Source organism: Macrobrachium nipponense, chromosome 22 (assembly GCF_015104395.2).
Source record: "Macrobrachium nipponense isolate FS-2020 chromosome 22, ASM1510439v2, whole genome shotgun sequence".
Taxonomy (NCBI): Eukaryota; Metazoa; Arthropoda; class Malacostraca; order Decapoda; family Palaemonidae; genus Macrobrachium; species Macrobrachium nipponense.
This window is the reverse complement of record NC_087213.1, coordinates 36961507-36973335: the sequence shown is the minus strand read 5'-3', so window position 1 is coordinate 36973335 and position 11829 is coordinate 36961507. Positions and strand designations below refer to the sequence as shown.

At 39.3% G+C, this 11829-nt stretch overlaps 2 protein-coding genes across 2 annotated transcripts in view; one reads left to right on the top strand and one right to left on the bottom strand.

The window, feature by feature from the left end:
* LOC135198238 (trypsin-like) overlaps positions 1–11829 on the top strand; it is a 58853-nt gene that overhangs the window by 3428 nt on the left and 43596 nt on the right. The window lies entirely within an intron of this gene.
* The window catches only part of LOC135198595 (trypsin-like), a 40527-nt gene continuing 29594 nt past the window's right edge, over positions 897–11829 (bottom strand). The window contains exons 9-12 of the transcript XR_010310845.1: positions 2712–2900; positions 2367–2426; positions 1344–1492; positions 897–1007 (exon numbers count right to left, since the gene is read on the bottom strand). The gene's annotated coding sequence lies outside the window, so the exon portion shown is untranslated. The remainder of the gene's footprint in view (positions 1008–1343; positions 1493–2366; positions 2427–2711; positions 2901–11829) is intronic.

Here is an 11829-nt window from a genome sequence, read left to right as displayed (position 1 = left end):
CAATAAGCTAAGGTGTTATGAATCAATAACGCTTGATTTTTTTTTCTAAGGAAAGTAGTTCAGGTAATTTGTTAATTTTCCATAGCTTTCAGTGACCTTAAGGATATTGTTTTGCCTGGTTGGAGAGTAGCCACAGATTCCCATCCATTTGTGAGTTGCACGCATCTATGATTTGACAGCTTTCATCGTTTATGGGGAACTGAAAATTCAGACCGTTTAAGGTCGTATATAAGCTATGAGTGTAGTGTGTGTAACTGTGCTAATGTGTGAGTATATGCGTGTGTGTAGATGGGTGTGTCTATTCATAGACAATATAAGATAGCATATATGTGGAGAAGCACTTTTTTTTTTAAATGTAAAAAAAACCACTAGGATCTTTGTATCTCGTTTCTCTCCTCTAAGTATATTTAAAAAGCGAGATGCATATTCATCTGAAAATTAGCATAACTCCTTGTTGAGCAGGTGGCTTAAGTTGGTTTTTATCTTCCATGTTTCCGCCTTCTGAGGGTATACTTCATTATCTACACAAACTGGCTCAAAAAAAACAAAATACTAACTGGGTCAAAAACACCAAAATGCTAAGGTGTGCTAGTTTTTTTATTTTTTTTTATAAGAGAGTCAATATTTATTACATTTTATTCTACTTCTGAGGTGTCTCCAAAGAAATAATGGCCAAAGTATATGACCTTCAGAACTTGAATGAAGTGCTGTTTTTCTAAGTTAAACTACAACAATTTCACACTAACGTTTATCATCCGGCTTCGTTTCTTGGTGTAGTCATTGTTTTTAATATATATGTCGACTGAAGCGTACTCTTTCATTCTTTACATCTCCCACTGCATTCATCAATTACGCTTTTGAGATATCCAAGAATATGTTCATAAAAAGGGCTTGAGAGCTTACCTAGTGTCCAAGCAGTGAGCTGCCGTAAGAACCCATTGGTCATTGATGAGAACGCCTCCACAGAACCAGTCAAAGCCATCTTCTTCGTTGATCCCTATGAGTACCTGAGGGTTTTTGTGCTTAGATGATTAAACAGTAAAGACTAAACTAGAAAAAAGTATTTGTCATTTGTTCTCTTTATCTGGGTTTCATGCAATATTAAGTGCCGTTATCATACAGTTACACAAAATTCTTTCATCCACTGAAAGTCTTCAGGTGGTAAATGTTAGACTCAATGGGAAATCATGTTGCCTACAAAATCTCAGAAACTCTTCTAACAACACAAGTAATATGACAAGTAATATGACTTTTCATACTAATAATTCAAGTAATATCACAAGTAATATGACTTTTCATTTACTTTGACATCAACCTGCTAATGAAATTCTGGCCACACTTACCATCCAAGGCCACGCATTCCTCTGTGTCTCAAATCCCCCGACAACCGGGGGGCTTTCGGTAATATCTAGAAGATCCACAAATTCCTCAAGCAATTCAATAGCCCTCTCAAACCTCGGGAATATGAATTCGACGACACTTCGACCGCATGCTGAAGCGAATATGACAGTTCACTGAGTAAATATATACTATGAATATTCAAAACTTTTATCAGCGAAAATAATGACAATATTCATTTTTATCATCAATAGTGAAAACATGTGTGCTAAAATCTACCGCCAAATACAGCGTTGTTTCACCAACGAAAATTAAAATAAATACGCAATATTTTATTAGAAATAATTTTTCTATACATTATTTTTGACATTTTCATTCTAATACATAAATCATAAATATCATATTCTAAAATCCCTGTATCTTTAACTCAACACGAAACACCTTTTTCTTACACTTATTGGCTCTTTTGTAGGGCTTTCCTAACACAACCCCCACCCATAACCCTCCCCCCCCAACAGGAACCACAACAACAACCAAAACAACCTCAACAACAAAGTAGATGTTGGTAAGCTTGCTCATTATGAAAAACAAGGCATCATCCGACCTCCAGCTTACTCGGGATGCGTGCTAGATTTGCCCCTCACGCATAAGTTGTAAACATTATATTGGTCAAATAGAGCCTTGATTCACCAACGAAAATTAAAATGAATATGCTATATTTTATTAGAAATGATTATTCTGCACTGCTTAACAAGCACATTATTTGTTTTTTACATTATCATTCTAATACATAAACCATAAATATCCTATTCTAAAATTCCTGCATCTTTAACGCAACGCGAAACACCTTTTCAGACTTTTCTAGACTCTTTCCTAAACCCCCATAAGAACAACAACAACAACAGTAACAAAGTAGTTTGTAAGCTTACTCCCCGAGTAAGCGATAATAGCAGATATACATTAAACATGAAATCAAGATCATCAGACAAGCAGCCTTAAAGAATCATTGTAATTACAAAATAACTTACCGGTGATTGAAGATGAACTTGGGGTCGAAATATCCAAGGCAGAATCTCCAGATGCTGCCTCTGTGAAAATGAGCAGAAAGGAAGAGAATTCAATTCAAAGAAATAGATCAAATATCATGAATATTGTGACATTGCACTTATACAGTTCACTAAAGTCAAAGGATTAGAAATGTTTAGTATTTCTAAATGGAAACAACTAAGTATAGTTCACCGAAATCTTTCCATCAGTACTTTACATGAGAATTAACAAGACAAAATAAAGAACAGCTTAATGAAGAAGCTAAAAGTAACGGGCAAGATGAATAAAGTTCTGATAGCATACTATAGTTTTTCCAAGAAACTCACCTTCAACTGGGCAACAAACGATCGGGGAATTCCCGTTGAACCCACAGTTGGCAGGGGGGTTGGTCCTGAAAGTGTCTCTGATTCCTGGACATTCCGAAATCTTGGTGCATAGGCCCCGTCCTCCGCCCTTTGCGATGCAGGGACTCCCTGTGGGTCCCTCACTTTCGAATGGGTCTGTGAAGATCACTTCTGGTTCACAGAAAGGGAAATCCATTGGTGACCCAAATCACATATTATTATTTCCGAATCTTTGCTGACTTCGATTAACATGTTCAAGTTAACGCAGTTCAACACTTTAATAATTTGCACACATACATACTACACACACACACACACGTGTATGTATGATTATATATATATATAATAATATTATATATATATATATAATAATATATATATATTGTGACGAAGTGGGCAAGAGTATCTGGGTCTGGATACCATTAATACTTGGTGCACGAAATAGTCAAAGATCTGTGTCTGGACACCAATAATATGTGTTAACCCAAATTGCCAAGTATCTGGTTACTACACTTACCATTTGTACTTGCTAGTACAAGAGACCCTTTTATTCCTGGGTCTGGGACACCCTTTGTACTTAGGGCACAGTTTGTTCAAGTACCTGGTTATTACTTACCTCACTACAGCCAGACACCTGACCCTTCATCACAAATACTAAACGACGGAATACTCTAAAGTTAAGAGTGAGCCCATATATAACTGAACAGTCAAGAAAACAATCAGTCTAAGTTCATTACAAAATGGATGTGAGGTAATCTTAATTAAAGGGCATCACTCCTTCACTAATTTAAAATCTAAGTATTTCCCTGATTCTGATTTATTTGTGGGAAACGGCACAATTATCACTATATTTCTACCTAAACAAAAATAAAATATAATACTTAATTGCTATAAACTGGTTTTGTAATAAAAATGCTCATTTAATCCTAAATTCAAAATTTATAAGTGAAATTCACAATCTCAGGGAAATTGTTATTATTTGAAAACAAAAGTTTAATTAATTCTTGAATTAATTATTAAGCAAAATTAAATCAAAGTTTATCAAGAAAATTGATTAAATTAAATCCTAAAGCAATAATCAAATTTGAAATGATATTTCATTAAATAAAATTAATTTGCAAGTGTTAGATTCAAACGATTTCAGAACAGAATATTATTCAAACTAATTAAACAAAATAAAGACAATGCAGAAAAACATAAAAACATAATGCATAATATGAAAACAATTAAAGCATTGACAATACAAACATTAAGCATATAAAAATGGGATATGTCAAAAGAACAAAGCAAAAGATAAATGTTTAGAAATGATAAAACCTCGAAGTGCACTTCAAAACATTTGTAAAAATACCTTATACCCAGCTGCAGCTTTAAGGCCTGTTACACACTTTCACACTTTCGGGGCGCCTTGACAAAACCAATAGATATAATACTATGTTCAGATTCCACACAAAAAATGAGGGACCAGTTCGTTATGTTAAGTTACTGAAATAGCCTCGCAACCAAGCGAGCGAGAGAGAGAGATTTTGAGAGAGAGAGAGAGAGAGCAATGTTAAACTCTCTAACGCACGCCGCCCTGCCTCAAAAGCGAATGAAATTTTTAGATGCGTAACTATCGTATCAGGGGAATGGGTGTATTTCAGTGTACACGTCTAAGACGAAAACATATTACGTCAACTCTATAGGGGTACCTAATACAGGGCCTCTTTGACTGCGTTCACATATGTCTATGAATAAGGTCTCTTGTAAACTTTACAGGCCCGACCGGGATGATAAAAAATTAGCTTAACCCATCTATTTTCAGGGATTGAATAACAGCAAGTTCTGCTCGGACAAAGCAGTCTCTCTATGTTCTCAAAGGACTCAATGTGGCATGGGAGGTCTTACACACGTGTTTTCACCGATAAAGAAATCAGCTTAGCTAAGACATTCTCAAAGTGTGAAAACAACCCTCTTCAAAAGGCTTATGAGCTTTCACTCTCTCTGTGTTACGGTACTTCAAAATGAAAAGTGGGATTACTTAGCACATGTTATCTTTAAATTTGGGAATCTGAACACACCAAAAAAAAAAAATTTCATAACATGATACACAAGTTCTGATGTGAATTAATCATATTACCACAATTATAATTGCATTCCAAACTTACATTATAAGAATATATATATATATATATATATATATATATATATATATATATATATATATATATATATATAAATATATATGTATATATATATATCTATATATATATATATATATATATATATATATATATATATATATATATATCATATATATATATATATATATATATATATATATATATATATTTCGAGAACACAGAATGAAGTGCTCGAGATATAAGGTTGCAACGGTCAAATATTGTTTTATGGGCCTATTATCTTCATAGTTATATATATATATATATATATATATATATATATATATATATATATATATAGAGGTTTTGCCGCAGAGGAAAATAGAAAGGCGAGAGAGACAAGAACTTTCGGTCTAACACGTCCCTTTACTTAGGCACAACTGATCATACAGAGCAAAAATATAGCACAAGTAGGCTTAATATCCAAACTGACATTACAAGATTAGCATAAGGTCCAATTCACTCTATGGAAACGAACAAACGCCAAAGGGCAAGATCAGAGATTTTAGCCAGCCACACCTTGGAGGAACACACACGTGGTCAACAGATGATTCATCCGGAAAACAATACATTTTGAAAAACAAGGAGGCATATACGAATTAGTAACATCCCGAAAAAATAGATTAAGGATTTAGGTACTGTGCCTTGTCAAGGCAAATTTTAATCGAAAAACAATACATTTTGTATTAGTTAACATGAAATTTACAAAAAAGTTCCAAAAAATGAGTGAAAAGACAAAAATAGGATATAAATATAGCGAGCATGAGAGAGAGAGAGAGACTTTCTCCTAACTACACAAAATGAGTTTTATCACTAACTAATGATAACATTTTCATACAAACTTTTGTATAATGTATATGGGGGCTTTTTTTACCTACTTTCTGACCTTTGTGTTAACAAATGATGGTACCAGTATGGCTGGTAGTTGGCACTGTGCAATTTGTACCAGTGCACAATAAGGTTTTCAGATAGAATAGGGAATAAGTGTTTGGACAAAAAAGGGAGTGGGTAAATTTGCAAAATGAATGAATATTAAAAGTATAAATTAAGCTATTCATCTCAAAAGGTGGGAGGTATGGAGTGCCTTGGCTCCTGCCTCTGGATGAAGGTACCAAATACTCAGAAAGAAGAAATCCTGGTTTAACATGTTATGTGATTAATAGACAATTTCAGTATGGGAGATAAATTTTACTATTTCTGGGAACACATGCGCAAAGGGCAAGAAGTAGAAGTTTGAATGGAGTGAGTGGCACTTTCTCTGGATTAGGTGCCATCACACCCAGGTAAATTGGGGGCCTCTTCTAGGCTACCTGTAAGACTTATGCCTTTTACCTTTCTTCCTTGGTTATCTTTTAGCTTGCATGTTTGTTGGTATAGGTAGAGCCTGTGATGCCAGATCCAAAGGAGGCGTTGGCAGTTTAGGCACTCCTACTGCCTCAATAATGGGGGTTTTGAGGGTGCCAAAAATCCTTGTCATTTGCTAGCACAGTTCATTTAGTTCAGTTTTCAGCTTGGCTATGGTCAGATTTTCCAAAGTGTCCTGCTCTGAGCTTTTGGAAGGAGGGGAAGAAGGTTTGTCAGTCATTTGAGCCCCAAAGGTAGAGATGACCAACTAAGGCATGGGTTGCGAGGCCACACTGTTGTGTGAGTTTCCGTCTTGGTCATGGGAGTCCCAATAGGACTCATGTGCACTTGGGGTTAACTCTCGGGGCCACGCCAGGAAATGAGAGATTACCCTGTTGGGGATCTCCTGGGGGGAGATCTAGTATGGGCTCTGGCACTGGTTTGCGTCCAGGCCAGACACAGAACTGGAGAGTGGGTCAACATCCGGGGTGGATGGAATGTGGAACTGCTCATGGAACTCAAGTGGCACTGGTATCATTATCGTACAATCTATCACCTCTATGGTAATGAGGTTTTGTTTGTCGACGATGGCTCCGTAAGGGACTGATCTTCTCTTATGAAAGAGATCTGTGCGCTGAAGTCGCCAAAAGCTTTGACATGTGGGAGGTGCCACAGTGATAGGACCTTCGGCTGGAGGCCCTAAGGATGAGGGTGTGACTACTGCCGGGGCAATGGTAGGTATAGCGGTCTTGCTTGGGAACTTCGCCCATGAGGCGGAATGTCTGCAAACTTTGCATGCAGCGCAATAGTTTCTACTGTAGTCTCTGGGTAGCACTGCTCCGTTAGAGGGAGCAAGCCTCCTGCTGGCTCGGGGTTAGCATTGCATCATCCATCTTGGTCATGGGAGTCCTAATAGGACTCATGTGCACTTGGGGTTAACTCTCGGGGCCACGCCAGGAAATGAGAGATTACCCTGTTGGGGATCTCCTGGGGGGAGATCTAGTATGGGCTCTGGCACTGGTTTGCGTCCAGGCCAGACACAGAACTGGAGAGTGGGTCAACATCCGGGGTGGATGGAATGTGGAACTGCTCATGGAACTCAAGTGGCACTGGTATCATTATCGTACAATCTAATTCACCCTCTAATGGTAATTGATGGTTTTGGTTTTGTCGACGATGGCTCCGTAAGGGACTGATCTTCTCTTATGAAAGAGATCTGTGCGCTGAAGTCGCCAAAAGCTTTGACATGTGGGAGGTGCCACAGTGATAGGACCTTCGGCTGGAGGCCCTAAGGATGAGGGAGTGACTACTGCCGGGGCAATGGTAGGTATAGCGGTCTTGCTTGGGAACTTCGCCCATGAGGCGGAATGTCTGCAAACTTTGCATGCAGCGCAATAGTTTCTACTGTAGTCTCTGGGTAGCACTGCTCCGTTAGAGGGAGCAAGCCTCCTGCTGGCTCGGGGTTAGCATTGCATCATCCATCTTGGGTCATGGGAGTCCTAATAGGACTCATGTGCACTTGGGGTTAACTCTCGGTCCGACACTGGTAACAGGGCCACGCCAGGAAATGAGAGATTACCCTGTTGGGGATCTCTTGGGGGGAGATGTAGTATGGGCTCTGGCACTGGGTTTGCGTCCAGGCCAGACACAGAACTGGAGAGCGGCTCAACATCCGGGGTGGATGGAATGTGGAACTGCTCAGGGCGCTCAAGTGGCACTGGTATCATTATCATACAATCTATCATCTCTATGGTAATGAGGTTTTGTTTGTCGACGATGGCTCCGTAGGGGACTGATCTTCTCTTATGAAAGAGATCTGTGCGCTGAAGTCGTCAAAACCTTTATAGCGGTCTAGCTTGGGAACTTCGCCCATAAGGCGGAATGGCTGCAAACTTTGCATGCAGCGCAATAGTTTCTACTGTAGTCTCTGGGTAGCACTGCTCCGTTAGAGGGAGCAAGCCTCCTGCTGGCTCGGGGTGTTGAGTTTCTCATGAGTGCGCTTGGAGCATAATGAAAGATTCCTCCAATTGCATGCGCTCAGAAAGGTCTGCAAGCGTTTTGATGTCAAGGGAATCCACCCACCGGTTATCATTTTTTTCCCTTTGTGATATGTCCAGTCTGTCCAGATGTTCAGCTTCTTTCGGTAGACTACCCAATTGTTGTCCCCAGCTTTCAGGTGTAATTTCATGAGCTTTGTTGACCACTCATATGACCACTTCAATATCTCCTTGTTTGGCAGTTGTCAGAGTATGCAGAGTGATTAAACCCTTGCACTTCATGCGCTTCTTCAGGATTAGTGATATCTTGATTGCAGTGAGGGCATAGTTGGCAAACACATTCTCTATGTGATCAAGCCATGCTTTGGGTTCATCTTCCGACCATGTCTGGATAAACATGCTCATGCTGCTTAGAGCGGACTGGGGTGTGGCTAGAGAGGGGTGACTGGCTCTATGTTGGGCAAGTGCCATGGCACTGTCGTGGCGAGCTTGTTCGAGAGCCAACTCATGGGCTCACTGTGCTTCTAGCACTAGTCTCTCCTTCTCCTCCCAGGCTTCTGTCTCTGCTCCTTGAACCTGTTGAACTTTAGCCACCTGGGCATCGATCCAAGTTACAAGGGCTTCTCCTTTGAGGGCCAGACCCTGTCTGATTTCTAGGAAGGTCTGGCAAGTTCAGCATAAGGAGCTATGATTGTGTGGGAGAGGTGTAGTGTTAAGTATTAGTCCTCTACATGGAATGGTGAGTGTCCACAATAGCACTGGTATTATGTGAGAGGGTTGTTCCATAGAACAAGTCTGGGGCTGTGAAATGGAAACCAAGATGGAACCACAGGGTGCAAGTCTATGGAACCTTAGTTAAGGTGGGAAAATAGGAAGGAAGGACCAAGATGGATCCTCAGTTTGTGAGATTGGGTGAGTCACCAAGGCTTGGGATAGGAAAGATGATAAAGTTGCTTGCTTTTCCAAAAGAATGATTGTGGCACTGGGCCAGATACCTGAAGAATGGCTTGGAAAGGCCAAGGACTGAAAAGCCAATGAAGGTGGCACTTACAGGATGAATGGTGTAGTTACACACGGCAAATGGTCGTCGTCGAGTGTGGATGGATGTTCAGCTGAAACAGTTAGTGGCAATGGTATGATAGTGTGGGGATTTCTTCATAAAGAACAGGATTGTTGATGTTCCAAAAGAACAAAGTTTGGGGTCCCTCAAGATGTTTCGCTCACGTGGAACAAGGCTTGCGGTCAGAGTACAGGTGTTAGGGACTTGCTCACGGGCAAAACACCGGCTATTACACAAGTTAATAAGTGGATGTTCGAAAAGTCAGTTTAACATGCACATGGGCTGTGGTTACGTAATAATTTAGTACAATAAAAGTGTGCGGGAAACCGCAAAAGTCTAATAAAAGCAAAAAAAAATTTAATTAATGGTAAAAATGAAAATACGCTAATGGGCATCTAGGCTTTGAATTGTAAAAGGGTTTGTGGTATCGGGCCCCTTGCGAGACTTACAAGGGAAATAAAGTCAGGATAAGTAAGGGAATTCGCAAAATACGTGTCAGTTAAACAAAAATGTAAAAAAAAACTATTCTTAAAGTTTAATGTAAAGGGTTTTAAAATCCACCTTCCCGTTGTTAAAGCATAAGCCATGCGATTTGATGTTGTAGATCAAACAGTGTATTGGTCTGTTGTAGAACTGGAGGTTTGTATATATCACTCACAATATAAGATCTTATGCTACGTGACACGAATAAATATTATTCTGCTCTCATAACAGGTATGTGTTCAAGAATGTCTTCCAGCATTGAAAAAATACGTTAATGGTTAATCCAATAACACAAGAGTTCCCTATGGAATACGTAGAAGGAAAGTAAAAGGGGTGTCTGTTATTCTTCGCACACAGGAACAGTCAAACTTTAAGTCTATCGACTGGATGTGGGGACAATTGACAGTAGTAAGCGCACGAACACTAACGGGAAATACCGACACGAATATTCGTTGTCATATAAATGCAAACACAGTTTCGATATTTACGTTCTTATGATTTATTCACATCGAATTCCTATGTGGATTAATATTACGATGGGACATGAATGAAGCCACTACGCCAATTTATTAACAAGTTAAGAGTTTGTAAAAAGAATTCCAAAAATTTTAAACGACAGCTACACAGAGGGGATTGTCAGCTAGGAATACTTATAGTCATACCGTTTTCGGGGGAAATTTAACACTTCCCGTTAATTTAACATTAACAATGGTTATCATTGCACTTTCCTAGCTAATACCTAACTACTAAAGACACGTGGTCTGCAAATAGCATACACTAATGAGAATTCAGCTAAAATATATAGCTAGTGGCAACAAGACTCCTCTCGGAGGTAATGAATTCGTGAGTGCTTGAGTTATCACTCCCTTTGAACATTTTGGAATAAAAGAAAAAAAATGTAAAATTAAAATACTAAAATAAAAGTACTTACACGGGTGCCAAAGGTGAAACGGTTTTACAATACAGATTCGTTTCCTCTTACAAAAGCTCTCAGATTAGCCAGTGTAAGTGTTTGCTATTCTACTGAGAGATTAACAAAGATGTTAATTTGTTACGTGCGTGGCAGTGCAAAGTCTACAATTCACTTTAGAATTTAACTGACAGCTGACAAGATTGAGTGCCACACAGATGACAACAGAAATCAGGAAATATTTATCAAAATTCGTGGATTTAAGGGAAATGCAATGTTACACTTACTTAAATTATTATTACATAAATCAGAAGATATATGCACAGAAGCTAAAGGCACTAGCTCCGTGGCAATGAGGTTATGTTAGTTCACAAATCAATTAATGCCACTATGTAAAACCTAGAGTATGTCATGGCTTTTATGGGGAAAGAATTTATGGCATTAAATGATCATTGCAATTTTCATAAATCATAAAATAATAGATAACAGCAGCTCTTCAATCTTCCACCCTGTGACTTGAAACTGATGACAGTATGAACACCTTGGCACTGTGGGAACACAGGCAGTGTACACAACGTCCATGGTCTCCTATTCTTTGACCTTTGACGATCAGAGACTTATAGTAGTGCCAGACTGTGGTTATGGACTTTGGGGAAAGATGCTTCGACCGCACACAAGAATACAGAGTGTGGCAGGAAAGCGCAGGGCACAGACCCAGTCAGGACAGTGGCCTGACTTCAGTTAGAATGCTCTCGCAGCAGCGGCTGTCGCTGTCTTTTATTGACTCTCCTCATCTTTGTCCTTTGTCTGTCACATTTGGGCACTGACGTTTCTCTGAGCTACTGATTGTTTGCCTGGCATGGAAATCTGAGACGACAGCACACAGATTCGGAAAAGGTGTGACAATGAGAGGATCATCCAACTGCAGGAGGAGGTTTTGCTTTGTATGTATGGAGCTTTTATGTTTCATGGAACCAGTGGTTATTCAGCATTGGGACCAATGGCTTTATGTGACTTCCAAACCATGTCGAGAGTGAACTTCTATCACCAGAAATACACATCCCTAACCCCTCAATGGAATACCCAAAATCGAACTTGCGACCACAGAGGTGGCAGGCCAAAACCATACCAATCACACCATTGG